The 22807-nt window shown below is 39.5% G+C and overlaps 1 pseudogene across 1 annotated transcript in view; it reads left to right on the top strand.

Annotated features, from left to right (window-relative positions):
• LOC308608046 (coiled-coil domain-containing protein 150-like) overlaps positions 1-22807 on the top strand; it is a 102999-nt pseudogene that overhangs the window by 77476 nt on the left and 2716 nt on the right. The window contains exons 18-25 of the transcript in view: positions 41-210; positions 1267-1360; positions 2161-2330; positions 3248-3373; positions 6681-6875; positions 7317-7385; positions 7478-7639; positions 8365-8451. The product of the transcript in view is annotated as a coiled-coil domain-containing protein 150-like (transcript). The remainder of the gene's footprint in view (positions 1-40; positions 211-1266; positions 1361-2160; positions 2331-3247; positions 3374-6680; positions 6876-7316; positions 7386-7477; positions 7640-8364; positions 8452-22807) is intronic.

The raw sequence follows: 22807 nt of genomic DNA, 5'->3' as shown, positions 1-22807 counted from the left end.
AAAGGATCAAATATCTTTGTCTTATTTCATTTTCTATTAGGTGGGAAACTTTCAGCAACAACTGTCAGAAGCTAAAGAAGACAACTGCAAAGTTACAATCATGTTGGAGAATGTGTTGGCTTCTCACAGTAAGATGCAAGGCGCTATGGAAAAAGTGCAAATAGAGCTTGGGCAGAGGGATGCAGAGATTGCAGGCCTCAAGAAAGAAAGGTACCAGAGATTATTTTTCTGTCTTTGTACTTGTATTTTTCTGCTGCCTTGTAGTAAAGAACAGAGTGCAGTCAAGAAACAGTCATTTTCTGTTGATTCCCTTGTGAAAATAAAGTAGTAAAATGGTATTTAAAGAACTAGCAAATTCAGGAAAATCTGGAATTATAAATAAAAATGATATCCAAAAATTCTCTTATTTTGTAGTGATGTAAATAATTATGTATTCTAAAAATTCATGTGATATATGCTGTTTTATCCTTGCTGTTTTCTACACCATTTATACCTGCCCTTGGGTCTACAGAATGGTAATTGTCAAGATTTAAGCCAAGTGTCTACTTCTGTTTGAATTAATTATCCATTTATTAGTATCCTATTTATTTTAGATGAATCATTCTGAGAACTACTTTTAGCCATGTTTTGTAAGTGAACTCCTTTAAATGTTTCAAAAATTACATAAAAGTTTCCCTTTTACGTTAATTAACAAATGGTTTGAGTTTAATCAGACCTCTAAGACATATTGTAATACATTAGTGGAGCATATTCCCTCTGTGTTATGGGAGAACAAGTGAGTTTTATATTATTCGTTGTGCTTGTTTTTTTTACATATTATGAATCTGTATTACCTCTGAACTTAAAAAAAAAGTCAAGGGAATGGTATTAAAAATTGTTTACTATTCACAATAAAATTCTGGGTAAAAAGCAGAAATCTCAACAGCAAGCCAGTCCATACAGAGGTGATATATTTTTGTACTAGTAATATATATATAGTATAAAGTTACCAGCCCATAATTTAGTCATTAACATGCACTGATACTTTAATATATAAAGCCAAATTGAATCATAAATGGGACAAGTTTTTAATCCATAGGAAAATTAGTTTCTTAACCTGAAGCTGAGGCTACTAATTGTCACCTGCCAACTCTCAGATATTCTGAGCATCTGTAGCCCACTACATATGCCATTTGGGCTTCCTGGAAGGTGCCCTGTAACTCCCAGTGGTATCACTCCTAGATGGTACATTTCTATGGTCACTCTCCCTGTGCCCTTCATTTACAGGGCTCTAAATCAACAGTGGGTACAGAAGCTGGAAGCAGAAGTGGACCAGTGGCGGGCCTGAATCCTTGTCGTGCATGCCCAGCACAACAGTAAGGTAGAAGCCAGGTTTTTATAGATGATAATGTTGATATTTTTTTTATTTTATTGGGATATTGCTATTTTGGAAAAATGGAGTAAAACAATCAGGTAAATTTCCTTTCCATTCAAGTCTGAGTTTTGAACAGTGACATATTTCCAAATGGGAAATGGGTCTGTGATCTTACAGTGAACCATTTATGGGCAAACCAGGACCATAATTATGCCTGACTCTCTTTGTCTTATATGGTCTGCATTCTTTTCATGTATTAATGCATAAGTGAAGTTAAAGGGCTTAGAAAACAACATAACTTTAGTCAGAAGTAGCTAGAGTGATCCCACTTAATAAGGAGGCATACTCACATGTTTATAGGTGTATACACACATGAATATGTATCTACATGTATGCACACATATAAAATAGAGATATTTCCTATAAAAAAGCTTTTTCTAGAAGGATATACAAGGAACAGTTGCCAGTTCTTATCTCTCTAGGCAGCGAGACCAGAGGGTCATAGGATCAGGAAGGGGAGTTTAACTGGTTTAAAACCTTAGAAATTAGGATAAATAAGTTGGCTCTATTTTCCAAAACTCTCTAGTGACCAGTGGAGCATACCCTTCCCATCACCTTCTAAGAGTCACCTAAGGACTGTCTGTAATAAGTTCTCACATATATATATATTCCAGGCATCTGGAGTCTTTGGTTCTGGTTCCAAATAATTATTGTTTCCAAGTTTAAAGAGTGAATATACAGTGTTATGGACTTCTTGTATCTGTTACAGTGGAATTAAAAACAATCTTCTTTCTTCTCTCTTTCAGATGGAGGCTCTACAAAAAGCTCTAGATGTAGCTAGAGAAGAAAACAGGAAACTGGCTATGAGCCTGGAGCAAGCTCTCCAGACAAATCATCAGCTGCAAACAAAGCTTGATCCTGTTTAAGAGAAATAGGAACGCAAAGAACTTGAGCAACGGAATTTGGAAACCTTCATGTAAGGGCAGTATAGTCACAGTGGAATTAAGGAAGAGCCTCTGGGAGAGAAAGTTTGGCTAATTAACATAAAGCAGTTAAACCCTTTTTCCCTACTTTGAGCTAGTACTCCCAGCAGAGCCATGTGAAGGAAGCAGGCATAGTTGTGCAGAGCAGATATTAGCTGGCTGGGGTACGTTCCTTCTCAGCTCTTCCCTCATCTAGTGTCGGTCTTCTTCCGTACATGAAGGTTTAAACCAAGTTGGAAGGGATACTTACATGTTTCTGCCAAACCTTTTCTATCAGAAGCTTATGTGTCCTTTAAAAGAATGATTTGGAAAAGGAGAAACAGAAGCATGGATGGGAATAATCCCTCCAGGAGTGGGATAATTCCATTTAAGCAGCTGCTAAACCATTCATTGTTTTCAACTTTTTTCCTGAGATTAGTTAGGTCAAACCCATCAAGTTCAGGTCAAGGCACTAAAGTTTATTGTTAAACTTTATCTAGGCAAATAGGATTTAGATATTAATAACATCCCATGAAAATTTATACCCAAGGGAAATGCATTGTGCACGTGGATCTTTATTCCTTTCACGTAGTGAACATACTGATATAGCAGACAAGTATAAGCTAAAGCAAAGAAGGTATTTTTCATATTTGTAATCTGTACAAATTTTATATTCTGGTGAAATGTTGCTGGCTCAAGACTACTCAGTATTGGTTAAAACAAGAGTATGTGTTTCACTCTTTTGGGTGGATCTCTTTATATCGAATAACTTTTTGTTTTTTAATGCTGTAGGTAAATGCTTATTTCTTCTTCTGTTAATGAGTTCCAGATCAGTGATTTTTACCTGGTGACTGATCTGCTTCTCATTGGTAAATGACGCCTACTAAGATGTTTTCTAAAGGTGATTTATCATGTCTCTTTTTCAAAACAGAGAATGGATGAGTGAAGAATCCAAAATAGAAGCAGAATTGCATGCTGAATGCATAGATGCTCTAAGAAACAATTTCAAATTGAGAGAGAAACTGCAAAGAAAGCAGCACAACGGGAAGTGACTGAGGTATGGAGGCAAGTGACAAAAGTCTCCCTCTAGGTGAATGCCTTTGAAGAGGAGAACCAGCCACAGGATTTCCGAGAATGGCTACAGTTGTTCTTTGGTTCTTCTAATCCCCTTTTTGCCAGAAAGCCAGACACATCTCTATGCCGTTTGTAAATTAACACACAAAAAGTTTCTGGTATACAGTTATCTGCCCAATGAAGGAATGCCTTGGTGACAGCCTTCCCATTGGAGAATAATAACTGAGTGGGAAGGAGACCGCCATCTGCTAAACAGATGGCAAATCACCTGTCTCCTCAACTCACTTAACTAGCATCCATCATGCACCTACCTCCTCCTGAGAGGCACAAGTAAAAACAGAAGAAGATGTGGTCCGTGCTAAATTACCCCTTATTTAATTGTCATCTCCACTCTTTAGATGAGACAACTAGGAAGACATCAGAAGATGTTTCCTGGACAGCTAGAAGCTGTGTACAATTTTAAAGGAATTCAAAAGTAAGGGAAAGTTTGTTTTAGGCTGGTTGGGTGATCGAAGAAGAGGGGAAGCTTGACGAAATTAAACAGGGTTGAGGCTGGCAGAGCTGACAGGGCTGTGACACTCTGTGTAAGAGGATGAACAAAGCTTAGTTACAGAAATAAATAGGACATGTGAGCAAAGAAAAAGGATTTGCCTCTCTTGATCAGAGCAGAGACTTTAGGAAATTTCTGAGAAAAAGGGGTTAGCTTAGATGAGACCAGCTGGTAGATGGCCTTGACTACCAGAATGTTGGATGGAAAGTATTAGGTACAAGTAGAGCACTGTAGGTTTCTGAGGAGGCTGGGAGCACAATTTTAGGTAGGTTAGTCTGTTAGCAGTGGAGAGTAGGTAAGAATGAAGAGAAACTGGAAACATGGAGGCTAAGGGGAACTAGAGCAGTAACTTTGGGCTTCAGATGATTAGAGCCAAGCAAAGTGTTTCTGTTGAAAATAGAGAACGATCAAATCAAAAATCCATTTTAATTAATAGAAAAATCAGACACTAAATGTATCATAAGCAAAGGGGAGGGAGTAATTAAAATAATCCCAAGACTTGGTTGGGGTGGCCAGTCTGTATTTTGCCAAATTCAGCATATTTAGCAATTGTACTTGATAGTGCACAGTCACAAAATCAGATTCAATTGTTTATATGGTGCTTTGTAAATTGAAAAAGCACTGTATAAGTGTTAAAAATATTATAAAAATAATTTCTGGGGGAAACAAAAATGGGCACTGAAATTAAAAGTACTTTTATTCAGAGAGAGTTGTTCAGAATATTTAAAAGTTTAAATCCTTTTAACAGGGATCTGTAAAGATGGTGAACTTGTGCAGGAGAGACCAAGGAACAGTATGAGTGTGATGTCTTGAGCAGTTAGTGGCAGGGGTGGGCTCAGGGTGCACTGTTTAAGACTCCCAGCTCTGCCTCTTATTAGCAATGTGTAAATTTACTATCTGTGCAGATGACTTGACATCTGAGTCTCAGTTTCCTCAATCAAAATGGAAATCATCACAACTGCTTTCCAGGGTGGGTTGGAGGGTTAGTTTTTAGGGATTACCCAGTTTTGACAAAGCTCTAATTGAGGTAATGGTGGAATATCTAACAGAAATATAGTTGGGTGATAATAAAAGAATAACACTGTACTGTGAGGTTAGGATGTGAGGGAATGAGCTAGTATAAAGAGAAAAGGTAACACATAATTTTGACTTTTTTCTTTGACATGTTAAAAACTTACCAGCCACAGAGAATATCACCCTCCTAATGTCTCCCTACTCAGCTGCCGTCTCTTGTTCCTAAAAATCACGTGGTACTCATTTAAGGGCATATGAGGAAGAGGGGGAACTCTGTAAAATGATTTAAGTAATGTTAAAAGATAAATTGAAGAATAATAAAACTAAGAGTTTATTTGAACAAAAATCAATTTGAATCAGGCAGTATGCAATCGATTGCAACAGAAAGGCACTCTGAGGAGTTGTATAAAATGAAAGACTTCTATAGGCAGAGGGGAGCAGGAACAAGGAAGTTATACTAGGCAAAAAAGTAGATTAGTTACTAGGAGCAGAGTTACTTCCTTTAAGGGATGGCAGGGGTCTGTCAGGCAGATTACTCACCTAATGCTGATCAGGCCATTCCTGATTGACTGGTTTAAGAGTCCTTTTCTGGGAGAGCCAAAACTGTAATTAAGTCTCAGTTTGGTGACATAAGGTTTAGCATAAGTGACTTCATTGTGGGCCTGTTGTCTTGTTTTGAATAGTAATCACTATGTTATTTTCCCACTAGACAAGTTTATTAAACTTTCTAAACCAAAAGCAATATTCATAAGAAGTATAAACTACTATGTAAATAAGCTAAAAGGACATATTGTACAGCACAGGGAATATAGCCAGTATTTTATAATAACGGGAGTATAATCTATAAAAATTTTTAATCACTATGTCATACACCTAAAACTAATATAATATCATAAATCAACTATACCTCAATAGACAAAAAGGAATATTATAAAAATACATGCAAGGATAGTCAATAACTGACAGGTGTATTTACATAAACTCCATATAATTTATTTTCACTTCTCCATACATGAGGTCACAAGTGACAGAAAGAGACGAGCTTAAGTTTAAAAAAACAACAAAAAAACAAAAAAACCTTTAAAGCACAGCAATGAGCACTGAGCAATTAGTGTGTGCCAGGCTCTATATTCCTTCTCTGCCTCCTCTTGTCTAACTGTTACATGAATCCTATGAAGTAGGCTATTCTCATACTTTTCCAGTGATGAACCTGAAGCTTAGGGAAGTTAATTATCTGAAATTACTTGACTAGTGTGTGGTGAAGCTGAGATTTTAACTTCTGTCTGATTCCAAAGCCATGCTCTTAGAAAGCAAATGACGAACATACATTTACATTATCTGTTCTAAGAAAAATTGTGTTCTTTAGTGTTAAAATTTATGAAAATCACTGAGAGTGTTTCTCCACAAATCTCCTTATTATTATTGCCTCACTTACCCTCCTTTTTTAAATATCTATTTATTTGGCTGTGCCAGGTCTTAGTTGCAGCACACAGGATCTTTAGTTGTGGCACACAGGATCTAGTTCCCTGACCAGGGATCAAACCCGGCCCCCATGCATTGGGGGCACAGAGTCTTAGCCACTGGACCACCAGGGAAGTCCCATCACTTTACCTCCTTTTTAAAAGAAAGGTCCAAAGAGAACAAAATATAGGGACACAGCTAAACATAAGCTTCTCTTACTGAATGGAAGGTTAAAATGTTCTAATTTTCCCTTTGTATCCCACAGCTGAAGAAAGCCCTTGAGGACAGCAACTTCAGATCAGTGGAAGTATCCCGGACCAACCAGGAGTTGCGGCAGACACTTACAGAGTTGGAAAAGGTACTGAACAGCAGCAAAGAGAAAATAAAGGATCAAAAGGCCCAAATTAAGTTCCACTTATCACCTAAGGCAAATAATGCTCAGAACATAGAGAAGAGGAAGGTTGTATGAGAAAGCCTAACTCTCCTCTCCTCCTTAGTATCTGATGAGGATCCAGACAGGCAGTGGTGTCTGGGGAAGATGGTTTCAGAGCCCCACCACCACCATGTGTTCTCTGGGAATTACAGCTACACCTGGGAAGTGGGCAGGTTGCCTCGGGGGAGGTGGGGGTAGACACTTTTTCCCACAGAGATACTGCTGCATCAGTGTTTGGTTTCTCGTTAGCTGCCAGTGTCACATTCTGGCTCCCCAGCTGTCTCTTCCACAGTGATTTTACAAGACTTTGCTCTTTCGGGGTCAGGGGGCTGGATGGGAAGGAGAGCCCAGCAGGAACTGGTAACTGTGGATCTCATGTGGGATACTTTGTGTCAGCCTATAGGCAAAAAGAGCAAGCCAGTTTTTCCACTGATCATCTTTCGATGGTATTTCCACCTTTACTTTCAGCAAATAGAAACAGAATTGAGGCAAATGGAGCTAATTAAGGATCAGTATCAGAAAAAGAGCTATGAACGGGTAGATGATTTCCACACACTCTGTTTACCATTCACGTGAAATCCCAAACTTGAACAGGCTCACCAACCGTCTCCCTCTTTGTGCCCTACCAGTCACTGAGTACCCAGAGATGTGTATCTGAAATGACTAACCTACAGCAGGAGATGCAGCTGTTGGCCAAGAGCCAACGTGATCTGTCAGCTCAGAATAAACAGCATGAGCTGCAGCTCGAGGCAGAGCAGAAGAGGAGGTGGGAGCTGGAGCATCGGTGCCAGGTAAAAGGGTTCCTAAGATTCATCTCAGAGATTACCAGCAAAGGCCACGTGCAAAACCCAGCATGAGGGCACCTGGCTTTTCTAGGCTCTATAGAAGAAGACAAACTTACAAGTCGTTCATCTTAGCTAAGTCCTTAGAATCATATCTAGGAATGAAGCCTGGAGCTTTGACTATGGCACCTCGTCTTCATGTTCAACTTAATAAAAATGATACTCATTTTTGAAGAACGGCTAAAGCTCACATATGCAAAGTACTAGTTACTAAGTAAGACTTGTGAACTTCATAGTCTTTCAGGAACTTTACACCCCTTGGTTCTTCCCCGTAGCTCAGATACACCTGTTGCCATTACAGGACTTTTATCTACTCCCAACCTCATGAAAAGCACATTTTATTATGGAAAAGGGACTTCAAGGGACCATCAAGCTCTTGCCTTCCAACAGAGATTGTCTGCTATGAAAAGTATTCCCCAGTTCTGGAAAGAGATGTTAATCATCTTTTCTCAGGAGAATCTGTAAATCAAAATCTATAATCATATACACAAATGTATACTGTAGGTTAAACTGAAAATAATAGTTTTTATCCTATAGTCTGGTAGCACCTGGACTTAGAAAGTACCCCATCATACTTTCATAATTTGGTTGCTCATTTATTACAATATTGAAGCTTTTTCTTCCATATATAGTATATTGGGAGTTTGTAAAAAATCTTTGTATCACGTTTTCAGGAATTGGAAGAAACAGTTAGACACCTGAAGAAATGTAAAGAGGCAACAGAGGATAAAGTGAAAGAAGCTAGTGTGGAATCAGAACAGGTAAGCCAGACCCACGGACATGAAGACTTAGACAAGCTTCCTCAGACACGATGACCCTGAAACACAAGTCCGTGTAATATCCTTCAGTAACACAGTTGTCAGGAGTGCAAAAGGCAAGAACCAATACCTTAGTACAGCCTCCATTATAAAGAATAGTTTTAGATTAAGATTCTGTGTCTTGATGAGACATCATAGAATGCTAAAATATTGATTGACATTGACTAATATTAACTTGGTAGTCCAAGCCTCTGAAATTCCAGAAATCCCTGGAATTGGGATTGACATATATACACTAATATGTATAAAATAGATAAGCAATAAGAACCTGCTGTATAAAAAATAAATAAAATTCAAAAAAGAAGAGATTCTTAAGCTAAAGGTATCACAGTGACATTGCTGCCAGTTTATCCCTTTTGTAGCCATTAAGTTACATGCTAATATGGCTGTCAGAATGGTATATTGAAAGGAATATGGGGGGCGGGGTGAAGACGCTGCACTAGGAGGATGCGGAATTCGCGTCTCCTCAGAACGAGGGCACCTGAGGGGCCACGGACACCTACCGGGACGGGAGGAACCCCCAGAGACCAGGTAGGACCTGGGGCATTGGGGGGATTGCAGGGGGAGGAGAGCTGCCGTCTCTTCTTCCGAAAAATCACGTGGTACTCATTTAAGGGCATATGAGGAAGAGGGGGAACTCTGTAAAATGATTTAAGTAATGTTAAAAGATAAATTGAGGAATACTAAATTTAAGAGTTTATTTGAACAAAAATCAATTTGAATCAGGCAGTATGCAATCGATTGCAATAGAAAGCACTCTGAGGAGTTGTATAAAATGAAAGACCTTTATAGGCAGAGGGGAGTAGGAACAAGGAAGTTATACCAGGCAAAAAAGTAGATTAGTTACTAAGAGCAGACTTACTTCCTATAAGCGATGGCAGGGGTCTGTCAGGCAGATTATTTAGCTAATGCTGATCAGGCCATTCCTGATTGACTAGTTTAAGAGTCCTTTTCTGGGAGAGCCAAAACTGTAATTAAGTCTCAGTTTGGTGACATAAGGTTTAGCATAAGTGACTTCATTGTGGGCCTGTTGTCTTGTTTTGAATAGTAATCACTATGTTATTTTCCCACTAGACAAGTTTATTAAACTTTCTAAACCAAAAGCAATATTCATAAGAAGTATAAACTACTATGTAAATAAGCTACAAGGATATATTGTACAGCACAGAGAATATAGCCAGTATTTTATAATAACGGGAGTATAATCTATAAAAATTTTTAATCACTATGTCATACACCTAAAACTAATATAATATCATAAATCAACTATACCTCAATAGAAAAAAAGCAATATTATAAAAATACATGCAAGGATAGTCAATGACTGACAGGTGTATTTACATAAACTCCATATAATTTATTTTCACTTCTCCATACATGAGGTCACAAGTGACAGAAAGAGACGAGCTTAAGTTTAAAAAAACAACAAAAAAAACAAAAAAACCTTTAAAGCACAGCAATGAGCACTGAGCAATTAGTGTGTGCCAAGCTCTATATTCCTTCTCTGCCTCCTCTTGTCTAACTGTTACATGAATCCTATGAAGTAGGCTATTCTCATACTTTTCCAGTGATGAACCTGAAGCTTAGGGAAGTTAATTATCTGAAATTACTTGACTAGTGTGTGGTGAAGCTGAGATTTTAACTTCTGTCTGATTCCAAAGCCATGCTCTTAGAAAGCAAATGACGAACATACATTTACATTATCTGTTCTAAGAAAAATTGTGTTCTTTAGTGTTAAAATTTATGAAAATCACTGAGAGTGTTTCTCCACAAATCTCCTTATTATTATTGCCTCACTTACACTCCTTTTTTAAATATCTATTTATTTGGCTGTGCCAGGTCTTAGTTGCAGCACACAGGATATTTAGTTGTGGCACACAGGATCTAGTTCCCTGACCAGGGATCAAACACGGCCCCCATGCATTGGGGGCACTGAGTCTTAGCCACTGGACCACCAGGGAAGTCCCATCACTTTACCTCCTTTTTAAAAGAAAGGTCCAAAGAGAACAAAATATAGGGACACAGCTAAACATAAGCTTCTCTTACTGAATGGAAGGTTAAAATGTTCTAATTTTCCCTTTGTATCCCACAGCTGAAGAAAGCCCTTGAGGACAGCAACTTCAGATCAGTGGAAGTATCCCGGACCAACCGGGAGTTGCGGCAGACACTTACAGAGTTGGAAAAGTTACTGAACAACAGCAAAGAGAAAATAAAGGATCAAAAGGCCCAAATTAAGTTCCACTTATCACCTAAGGCAATAATGCTCAGAACATAGAGAGGAGGAAGGTTGTATGAGAAAGCCTAACTCTCCTCTCCTCCTTAGTATCTGATGAGGATCCAGGCAGGCAATGGTGTCTGGGGAAGATGGTTTCAGAGCCCCACCACCACCATGTGTTCTCTGGGAATTACAGCTACACCTGGGAAGTGGGCAGATTGCCTGGGGGGAGGTGGGGGAGACTCTTTTCCCGCAGAGATACTGCTGCATCAGTGTTTGGTTTCTCGTTAGCTGCCAGTGTCACATTCTGGCTCCCCAGCTGTCTCTTCCACAGTGATTTTACAAGACTTTGCTCTTTCGGGGTCAGGGGGCTGGATGGGAAGGAGAGCCCAGCAGGAACTGGTAACTGTGGATCTCATGTGGGATACTTTGTGTCAGCCTATAGGCAAAAAGAGCAAGCCAGTTTTTCCACTGATCATCTTTCGATGGTATTTCCACCTTTACTTTCAGCAAATAGAAACAGAATTGAGGCAAATGGAGCTAATTAAGGATCAGTATCAGAAAAAGAGCTATGAACGGGTAGATGATTTCCACACACTCTGTTTACCATTCACGTGAAATCCCAAACTTGGACAGGTTCACCAACCGTCTCCCTCTTTGTGCCCTACCAGTCACTGAGTACCCAGAGATGTGTATCTGAAATGACTAACCTACAGCAGGAGATGCAGCTGTTGGCCAAGAGCCAACGTGATCTGTCAGCTCAGAATAAACAGCATGAGCTGCAGCTCGAGGCAGAGCAGAAGAGGAGGTGGGAGCTGGAGCATCGGTGCCAGGTAAAAGGGTTCCTAAGATTCATCTCAGAGATTACCAGCAAAGGCCATGTGCCAAACCCAGCATGAGGGCACCTGGCTTTTCTAGGCTCTATAGAAGAAGACAAACTTACAAGTCGTTCATCTTAGCTAAGTCCTTAGAATCATATCTAGGAATGAAGCCTGGAGCTTTGACTATGGCACCTCGTCTTCATGTTCAACTTAATAAAAATGATACTCATTTTTGAAGAACGGCTAAAGCTCACATATGCAAAGTACTAGTTACTAAGTAAGACTTGTGAACTTCATAGTCTTTCAGGAACTTTACACCCCTTGGTTCTTCCCCGTAGCTCAGATACACCTGTTGCCATTACAGGACTTTTATCTACTCCCAACCTCATGAAAAGCACATTTTATTATGGAAAACGGACTTCAAGAGACCATCAAGCTCTTGCCTTCCAACGGAGATTGTCTGCTATGAAAAGTATTCCCCAGTTCTGGAAAGAGATGTTATTCATCTTTTCTCAGGAGAATCTGTAAATCAAAATCTATAATCATATACACAAATGTATACTGTAGGTTAAACTGAAAATAATAGTTTTTATCCTATAGTCTGGTAGCACCTGGACTTAGAAAGTACCCCATCATACTTTCATAATTTGGTTGCTCATTTATTACAATATTGAAGCTTTTTCTTCCATATATAGTATATTGGGAGTTTGTAAAAAATCTTTGTATCACGTTTTCAGGAATTGGAAGAAACAGTTAGACACCTGAAGAAATGTAAAGAGGCAACAGAGGATAAACTGAAAGAAGCTAGTGTGGAATCAGAACAGGTAAGCCAGACCCACGGACATGAAGACTTAGACAAGCTTCCTCAGACACGATGACCCTGAAACACAAGTCCGTGTAATATCCTTCAGTAACACAGTTGTCAGGAGTGCAAAAGGCAAGAACCAATACCTTAGTACAGCCTCCATTATAAAGAATAGTTTTAGATTAAGATTCTGTGTCTTGATGAGACATCATAGAATGCTAAAATATTGATTGACATTGACTAATATTAACTTGGTAGTCCAAGCCTCTGAAATTCCAGAAATCCCTGGAATTGGGATTGACATATATACACTAATATGTATAAAATAGATAAGCAATAAGAACCTGCTGTATAATAAATAAATAAAATTCAAAAAAGAAGAGATTCTTAAGCTAAAGGTATCACAGTGACATTGCTGCCAGTTTATCCCTTTTGTAGCCATTAAGTTACATGCTAATATGGCTGTCAGAATGGTATATTGAAAGGAATATGGGGGGCGGGGTGAAGACGCTGCACTAGGAGGATGCGGAATTCGCGTCTCCTCAGAACGAGGGCACCTGAGGGGCCACGGACACCTAACGGGACGGGAGGAACCCCCAGAGACCAGGTAGGACCTGGGGCGTTGGGGGGAGTGCAGGGGGAGGAGAGCTGCCGTCTCTTCTTCCGAAAAATCACGTGGTACTCATTTAAGGGCATATGAGGAAGAGGGGGAACTCTGTAAAATGATTTAAGTAATGTTAAAAGATAAATTGAGGAATACTAAATTTAAGAGTTTATTTGAACAAAAATCAATTTGAATCAGGCAGTATGCAATCGATTGCAACAGAAAGGCACTCTGAGGAGTTGTATAAAATGAAAGACTTCTATAGGAAGAGGGGCGCAGGAACAAGGAAGTTATACTAGGCAAAAAAGTAGATTAGTTACTAGGAGCAGAGTTACTTCCTTTAAGGGATGGCAGGGGTCTGTCAGGCAGATTACTCACCTAATGCTGATCAGGCCATTCCTGATTGACTGGTTTAAGAGTCCTTTTCTGGGAGAGCCAAAACTGTAATTAAGTCTCAGTTTGGTGACATAAGGTTTAGCATAAGTGACTTCATTGTGGGCCTGTTGTCTTGTTTTGAATAGTAATCACTATGTTGTTTTCCCACTAGACAAGTTTATTAAACTTTCTAAACCAAAAGCAATATTCATAAGAAGTATAAACTACTATGTAAATAAGCTACAAGGATATATTGTACAGCACAGAGAATATAGCCAGTATTTTATAACGGGAGTATAATCTATAAAAATTTTTAATCACTATGTCATACACCTAAAACTAATATAATATCATAAATCAACTATACCTCAATAGAAAAAAAGCAATATTATAAAAATACATGCAAGGATAGTCAATGACTGACAGGTGTATTTACATAAACTCCATATAATTTATTTTCACTTCTCCATACATGAGGTCACAAGTGACAGAAAGAGACGAGCTTAAGTTTAAAAAAACAACAAAAAAAAACAAAAAAACCTTTAAAGCACAGCAATGAGCACTGAGCAATTAGTGTGTGCCAGGCTCTATATTCCTTCTCTGCCTCCTCTTGTCTAACTGTTACATGAATCCTATGAAGTAGGCTATTCTCATACTTTTCCAGTGATGAACCTGAAGCTTAGGGAAGTTAATTATCTGAAATTACTTGACTAGTGTGTGGTGAAGCTGAGATTTTAACTTCTGTCTGATTCCAAAGCCATGCTCTTAGAAAGCAAATGACGAACATACATTTACATTATCTGTTCTAAGAAAAATTGTGTTCTTTAGTGTTAAAATTTATGAAAATCACTGAGAGTGTTTCTCCACAAATCTCCTTATTATTATTGCCTCACTTACCCTCCTTTTTTAAATATCTATTTATTTGGCTGTGCCAGGTATTAGTTGCAGCACACAGGATCTTTAGTTGTGGCACACAGGATCTAGTTCCCTGACCAGGGATCAAACACGGCCCCCATGCATTGGGGGCACTGAGTCTTAGCCACTGGACCACCAGAGTCTTAGCCACTGCAGCACCCATCACTTAACATCCTTTTTAAAAGAAAGGTCCAAAGAGAACAAAATATAGGGACACAGCTAAACATAAGCTTCTCTTACTGAATGGAAGGTTAAAATGTTCTAATTTTCCCTTTGTATCCCACAGCTGAAGAAAGCCCTTGAGGACAGCAACTTCAGATCAGTGGAAGTATCCCGGACCAACCGGGAGTTGCGGCAGACACTTACAGAGTTGGAAAAGGTACTGAACAACAGCAAAGAGAAAATAAAGGATCAAAAGGCCCAAATTAAGTTCCACTTATCACCTAAGGCAATAATGCTCAGAACATAGAGAGGAGGAAGGTTGTATGAGAAAGCCTAACTCTCCTCTCCTCCTTAGTATCTGATGAGGATCCAGGCAGGCAATGGTGTCTGGGGAAGATGGTTTCAGAGCCCCACCACCACCATGTGTTCTCTGGGAATTACAGCTACACCTGGGAAGTGGGCAGATTGCCTGGGGGGAGGTGGGGGAGACTCTTTTCCCGCAGAGATACTGCTGCAACCGTGTTTGGTTTCTCATTAGCTGCCAGTGTCACATTCTGGCTCCCCAGCTGTCTCTTCCACAGTGATTTTACAAGACTTTGCTCTTTCGGGGTCAGGGGGCTGGATGGGAAGGAGAGCCCAGCAGGAACTGGTAACTGTGGATCTCATGTGGGATACTTTGTGTCAGCCTATAGGCAAAAAGAGCAAGCCAGTTTTTCCACTGATCATCTTTTGATGGTATTTCCACCTTTACTTTCAGCAAATAGAAACAGAATTGAGGCAAATGGAGCTAATTAAGGATCAGTATCAGAAAAAGAGCTATGAACGGGTAGATGATTTCCACACACTCTGTTTACCATTCACGTGAAATCCCAAACTTGGACAGGTTCACCAACCGTCTCCCTCTTTGTGCCCTACCAGTCACTGAGTACCCAGAGATGTGTATCTGAAATGACTAACCTACAGCAGGAGATGCAGCTGTTGGCCAAGAGCCAACGTGATCTGTCAGCTCAGAATAAACAGCATGAGCTGCAGCTCGAGGCAGAGCAGAAGAGGAGGTGGGAGCTGGAGCATCGGTGCCAGGTAAAAGGGTTCCTAAGATTCATCTCAGAGATTACCAGCAAAGGCCATGTGCCAAACCCAGCATGAGGGCACCTGGCTTTTCTAGGCTCTATAGAAGAAGACAAACTTACAAGTCGTTCATCTTAGCTAAGTCCTTAGAATCATATCTAGGAATGAAGCCTGGAGCTTTGACTATGGCACCTCGTCTTCATGTTCAACTTAATAAAAATGATACTCATTTTTGAAGAACGGCTAAAGCTCACATATGCAAAGTACTAGTTACTAAGTAAGACTTGTGAACTTCATAGTCTTTCAGGAACTTTACACCCCTTGGTTCTTCCCCGTAGCTCAGATACACCTGTTGCCATTACAGGACTTTTATCTACTCCCAACCTCATGAAAAGCACATTTTATTATGGAAAACGGACTTCAAGAGACCATCAAGCTCTTGCCTTCCAACGGAGATTGTCTGCTATGAAAAGTATTCCCCAGTTCTGGAAAGAGATGTTATTCATCTTTTCTCAGGAGAATCTGTAAATCAAAATCTATAATCATATACACAAATGTATACTGTAGGTTAAACTGAAAATAATAGTTTTTATCCTATAGTCTGGTAGCACCTGGACTTAGAAAGTACCCCATCATACTTTCATAATTTGGTTGCTCATTTATTACAATATTGAAGCTTTTTCTTCCATATATAGTATATTGGGAGTTTGTAAAAAATCTTTGTATCACGTTTTCAGGAATTGGAAGAAACAGTTAGACACCTGAAGAAATGTAAAGAGGCAACAGAGGATAAACTGAAAGAAGCTAGTGTGGAATCAGAACAGGTAAGCCAGACCCACGGACATGAAGACTTAGACAAGCTTCCTCAGACACGATGACCCTGAAACACAAGTCCGTGTAATATCCTTCAGTAACACAGTTGTCAGGAGTGCAAAAGGCAAGAACCAATACCTTAGTACAGCCTCCATTATAAAGAATAGTTTTAGATTAAGATTCTGTGTCTTGATGAGACATCATAGAATGCTAAAATATTGATTGACATTGACTAATATTAACTTGGTAGTCCAAGCCTCTGAAATTCCAGAAATCCCTGGAATTGGGATTGACATATATACACTAATATGTATAAAATAGATAAGCAATAAGAACCTGCTGTATAAAAAATAAATAAAATTCAAAAAAGAAGAGATTCTTAAGCTAAAGGTATCACAGTGACATTGCTGCCAGTTTATCCCTTTTGTAGCCATTAAGTTACATGATAATATGGCTGTCAGAATGGTATATTGAAAGGAATATGGGGGGGGCGAGGTGAAGACGGTGCACTAGGAGGACGCGGAATTCGCGTCTCCTCACAACGTGGGCACCTGGGGGACCACGGACACCTAGTGGGACGGGAGGAACCCCCAGAAGCCAGGTAGGACCTGGGGCGTGGGGGGGAGTGATGTGGGAGTAGAAGCTGAGGTGGGACTGGACTGCCACCTGACCGGCAGCTAGTGTAGGGGAAGGGATTGCATGCCTGAAGGGGGAAGTTTTGGTACCACTGGGAGGCAGAGGATCAAAATGGACCTGGGCCAAGTTTCTCCTGCCCAGTTTGGCCCCTGGGAGCCTGCTGAGATCCTGGGCCTGACCCTCTGCTCACTGAGGCCTCTTCCAACTGTGCGGGTCCTGAGGGAGCTAAAGTAAAGGCTGGGCCTGTTGGACTGGCACCCCTGAGGGGTGGCTGGGGCAGGGGAGGAGTTCCTATACCCAGCGTGATGAACCCATGGTTAGGGGTCCTGCAGTGACGGGGGATACCCTGGAGGAGACAGTGGGGGAGGGCACAGAGGAATGGAAGGAAACAGGGCAGGCGCTTTCCCTGTTGGGTTCCTGGGCCTAATCCTCGAATCCTCCCTCCTACTCTGCAGAGCCCAAGGCCTGCCCCTATGCCCCCCACCCAGGGCCCCACCTCTACACTCAGAGATCTTCTCCAAGGCACTGGGCCTAAACCCCACCCACAAACCCTCACTCAGGGCCTTACCTCCAAACTCCAGAACTCCACACAGCAGAGGCCCTCCCTTCCTTCCACCCAGGTCCTAAGCAGAGGCCCTGCCCCACACTTGAACATCACCCCACCTAGGCCCCACCCCCAGGGCCTTTTCCTGCTATGGGGGTCTTGAGTCTAGGTCCTGCCCCCCCTAAACCTCACCCCTGCCTAAGTTCCACCCCTGCCTAAACTCCACCCCCCCATAGCTAAGGCATTTTTTTCCCTCTCTTAGATCGGGGTTCTGTTTTACCTTGTTGACTCTCTTATATTTTTATATTTCCTAATCTTTTATTTTTCTAATTTTATTTTATTCTTTATACTTTGTTATTGTTCTCTCCTTTTGGCTTGTACCCACCCCTTTTTTTTCTTTTTTTCTGTTGCAGTTTTATTTTACCTTGTTGCAGTTGTTTCAATTATAGTTTTATATTTCCTAATATATTTTTTATCTTTCTAATTTTATTTTATTTTTTTATTCTTTGATATTGTGCTGCTCTGGTCCTTTTTTTCCTTTTTCTTTTTATTTTTTACAATGCCACAAAACTAGCAAGATCTTGTTTCCCAGGACAGAGGTCAGGCCCGAGCTCCTGTGGTGGGAGCTCCAAGTCCGCTGCACTAACAGAGAACCTCAAACCCCAGGGTATATTAATGGGAGTGAGGCATCCTGGAGGGTCCTCATCTCAGCACCAAGACCCGGCTCTATCCAGCTGCCTGCAAACTCCAGTGCTGGACGTCTCAGGCCAGACAACCAGTAAGATAGATAGGAATACAGCACCACCCATCAAAAAAAAAATGAAATGACAAAAAAATGTTACAGATGAAGTAAGAAGGTGAAAACCTAAAAGACAAATAAGTGAAGATGAAATAGGCAAACTACCTGAAAAAGAATTCAGAGTAATGATAGTAAAGGTGATCCAAAATCTCGGAAACAGTATGGAAAAATTACAAGAAACATTTAACAAGGATCTAGAAGAATTAAAGAGCAAACAAACAAACAGTTACTGAAATTAGAAATACTCTAGAAGAAATCAGTAGCAGAATAACTGAGGCAAAATAATGGATAACTGAGCTAGAAGATAAGATGGTGGAAATAACTGCCAGGGAGCAGAATAAAAGAATGAAAAGAATTGAGGGCAGTCTCAGAGACCTCTGGGACAACATTAAACACACCAACATTCGAAATATACGTGTCCCAGAAGAAGAAGAGAAAAAGAAAGGGACTGAAAAAATATTTGAAGAGATTATAGTTGAAAACTTCCCTAACATGGGAAATGAAATAGTCAGTCAAGTCCAGGAAGCACAGAGAGTACCACACAGGATAAACCCAAAGAGAAACATGCTGAGACACATTAATCAAACTATCAAAAATTAAATACAAGGAAAAAATATTAAAAGCAGCAATGGAAAAGCAACAAATAACATACAAGGGAATCCCCATAAGGTTAACAGCTGCTTTTTCAGCAGAAACTCTGCAACCCAAAAGGGAGTGGTAGAACATAATTAAAGTGGTGAAAGGGAAAAACCTACAACCAATATTACTCTACCCAGCAAGGATGTCATTCAGATTCAACAGAGAAATTAAAACCTTTACAGATAAGCAAAAGCTAAGAGAATTCAGCACCACCAAACCAGCTTTAGAACAAATGCTAAAGGAACTTCTCTAAGCAGGAAACACAAGAGAAGGAAAAGACCTACAATAACAAACCCAAATCAATTAAGAAAATGGTAATAGTAGCATACATATTAATAATTACCTTAAATATAAATGGATTAAATGCTCCAACCAAAAGACACAGACTGGCTGAATGGATACAAAAACAAGACCCATATATACGCTGTCTACAAGAGACCCACTTCAGACCTAGGGACACATACAGACAGAAAGTGAGGGGATAGAAAAAATATTGCATGCAAATGAAAAGCAAAAGAAAGCTGGAGTACCAATTCTCATATCAGACAAAATAGACTTTAAAATCAAGACTATTACAAGAGACAAGGACACTACATAATGATCAAGGGATCAATCCAAGAAGAAGACATAACAATTGTAAGTATGCACCCAACATAGGAGCACCTCAAAACATAAGGCAAATGCTAACAACCATAAAAGGCGAAATCAACAGCAACACATTCACAGCAGGGGACTTTAACATCCCACTTTCACCAATGAACAGATCATCCAAACTGGAAAGAAATAAGGAAACACAAGCTTCAAATGATACATTAAACAAGATGGACTTAATTGACATTTATAGGACATTCCATCCAAAAACAACAGAATATACTTTCTTCTCAAGTTCTCACGGAACACTCAGAATAGATCATGTCTTGTGTCACAAATCAATCCTCAGGAAATTTAAGAAAATTGAAATCGTATCAAGTATCTTTTCTGACCACAATGCTATGAGACTGGATATCAATTAACTACAGGAAAAAATCTGTAGGAAATACAAATACATGGAGGCTAAACAATACACAGCTAAATAACCAAGAGACCACTGAAGAAATCAAAGAGTAAATCAAAAAAATACCTAGAAACAAATGACAATGAAAACGATGACACAAAACCTATGGGATGCAGCAGAAGCAGTGCTAAGAGGGAAGTTTATAGCAAAAATATCCTACCTCAAGAAACAAGAAACATCTCAAATAAACGACTTAACCTTACACCTAAAGCAATTAGAGAAGGAAGAACAAAATAACCACAAAGTTAGCAGAAGGAAAGAAATCATAAAGATCGGAAATAAATGAAAAAGAAATGAAGGAAACAATAGCAAAGATCAATATAACTAAAAGCTGGTTCTTTGAGAAGATAAACAAAATTGATAAACCATTAGCCAGACTCATCAAGAAAAAAAGGAAGAAGACTCAAGACTCAATAGAATTAGAAATGAAAAAGGAGAAGTAACAACTGACACTGCAGAAATACAAAGGATCATGAGAGATTACTACAAGCAACTCTATGCCAATAAAATGGACAACCTGGAAGAAATGGACAAATTCTTAGAAACGCACAACCTTCCGAGACTGAACCAGGAAGAAAGAGAAAATATGAACAGACCAATCACAAGCACTGAAATTGAAACTGTGATTAAAAATCTTCCAACAAACAAAAGCCCAGGACCAGATGGATCCACAGATGAATTCTATCAAACATTTAGAGAAGAGCTAACACCTATCCTTCTGAAACTCTTCCAAAATATAGCAGAGGGAGGAACAAGCCCAAACTCATTCTATGAGGCCACCATCACCCTGATATCAAAACCAGACAAAGATGTCACAAAGAAAGAAAACTACAGGCCAATATCGCTCATGAACATAGATGCAAAAATCCTCAACCAAATACTAGCAAACAGAATCCCTACAGCACATTAAAAGGATCATACACCATGATCAAGTGTGGTTTATCCCAGGAATGCAAGGATTCTTCAATATATGCAAATCAATCAATGTGATACAACATATTAACAAACTGAAGGAGAAAAACCATATGACCATCTCAATAGATACAGAGAAAGCTTTTGACAAAATTCAAAACCCATTTATGATAAAAACCTTCCAGGAAGTAGGCATATCGTCCTCAATGGGGAAAAACTGAAACCATTTCCTCTAAGATCAGGAAGAAGACAAGGTTGCACACTCTTACGACTATTATTCAGCATAGTTTTGGAAGTTTTAGCCACAGCTATCAGAGACGAAAAAGAAATAAAGGGAATGCAAATCAGAAAAAAAATGTAAAACTTTCACTGTTTGCAGATGACATGATACTATACATACAGAATCCTAAAGATGCTACCAGAAAACTACTAGAGCTAATCAATGAATTTGGTAGTGTAGCAGGATACAAAATTAATGCACAGAAATCTCTTGCATTCCTATACACTAATGATGAAAAATCTGAAAGTGAAATTAAGGAAACACTCCCATTTACCACTGCAACAAAAAGAATAAAATACCTAGGAAGAAACCTACCTAAGGAGACAAAAGACCTGTATGCAGAAAACTATAAGACACTGATGAAAGAAGTTAAAGATGATACAAACAGATGGAGAGGTATACCATGTTCTTGGATTGGAAGAATCAACATTTGTGAATATGACTATACTACCCAAAGCAACTTACAAATTTCACAATTTGTATGGAAACACAAAAGACCCTGAATAGCCAAAGCAATCTTGAGAAAGAAAGACAGAGCTGGAGGAATCATGCTCCCAGACTTCAGACTATACTACAAAGCTACAGTTACCAAGACAGTATGGTACTGGCAGAAAAACAGAAATATAGATCAATGGAACAGGATAGGAAGCCCAGAGATAAATCCACTCACATATGGTCACCTTATCTTTGATAAAGGAGGCAAGAATATATATTGGATAAAAGACAGCCTCTTCAATAAGTGGTGCTGGGAAAACTGGAGAGCTACATGTAAAAGAATGAAATTAGAACACTCCCTCACACCATACACAAAAATACACTCAAAATGGATTAAAGACCTAAATGTAAGGCCAGACACTATCAAACTCTTAGAGGACACTCTATGACATAAATCACAGGAAGATCCTTTTTGACCCACCTCCTAGAGAAATGGAAATAGAAACAAAAACAAATGGGACCTAATGAAACTTAAAATCTTTTGCACAACAAAGGAAACCACAAACAAGATGAAAAGACCACCCTCAGAATGGGAGAAAATATTTGCAAATGAAGAAACTGACAAAGGATTAACCTCCAAAATATACAAGCAGCTTATGCAGCTCAATATCAAAAAAACAGAAAACCCAATCCAAAAATGGTAGAAGATCTAAAGAGACATTTCTCCTAAGAAGATACAGATGGCGAACAAACACATGAAAAGATGTTCAACATTACTAATCATTAGAGAAATGCAAATCAAAACTACAATGAGGTATCACCTCACACCAGTCTGAATAGCCATCATCAAAAAATCTACAAACAATTGGGTTTCCCTGGTGGCGCAGTGATTGAGAGTCCACCTGCTGATACAGGGGACATGGGTTCACGCCCTGGTCTGGGAAGATCTCACATACCACGGAGCAGCTGGGCCCGTGAGCCATGGCCACTGAGCCTGCGCATCCAGAGCCTGTGCTCCGCAATGGGAGAGGCCACAACAGTGAGAGGCCCGCGTACTGCAAAAAAAAAAAAAAATCTACAAACAATAAATGCTGGAGAGGGTGTGGAGAAAAGGAAACCCTCTTGCACTGTTGGTGGGAATGTAAATTGATACAGCCACTATAGACAACAGTATGGAGTTTCCTTAAAAAACTAAAAATAGAACTAGCATATGACCCAGCAA

Source organism: Mesoplodon bidens (genome assembly GCF_964165515.1).
Source record: "Mesoplodon bidens genome assembly, chromosome: 20".
NCBI lineage: Eukaryota > Metazoa > Chordata > Mammalia > Artiodactyla > Ziphiidae > Mesoplodon > Mesoplodon bidens.
This window is presented reverse-complemented; position numbering and strand designations above follow the sequence as displayed.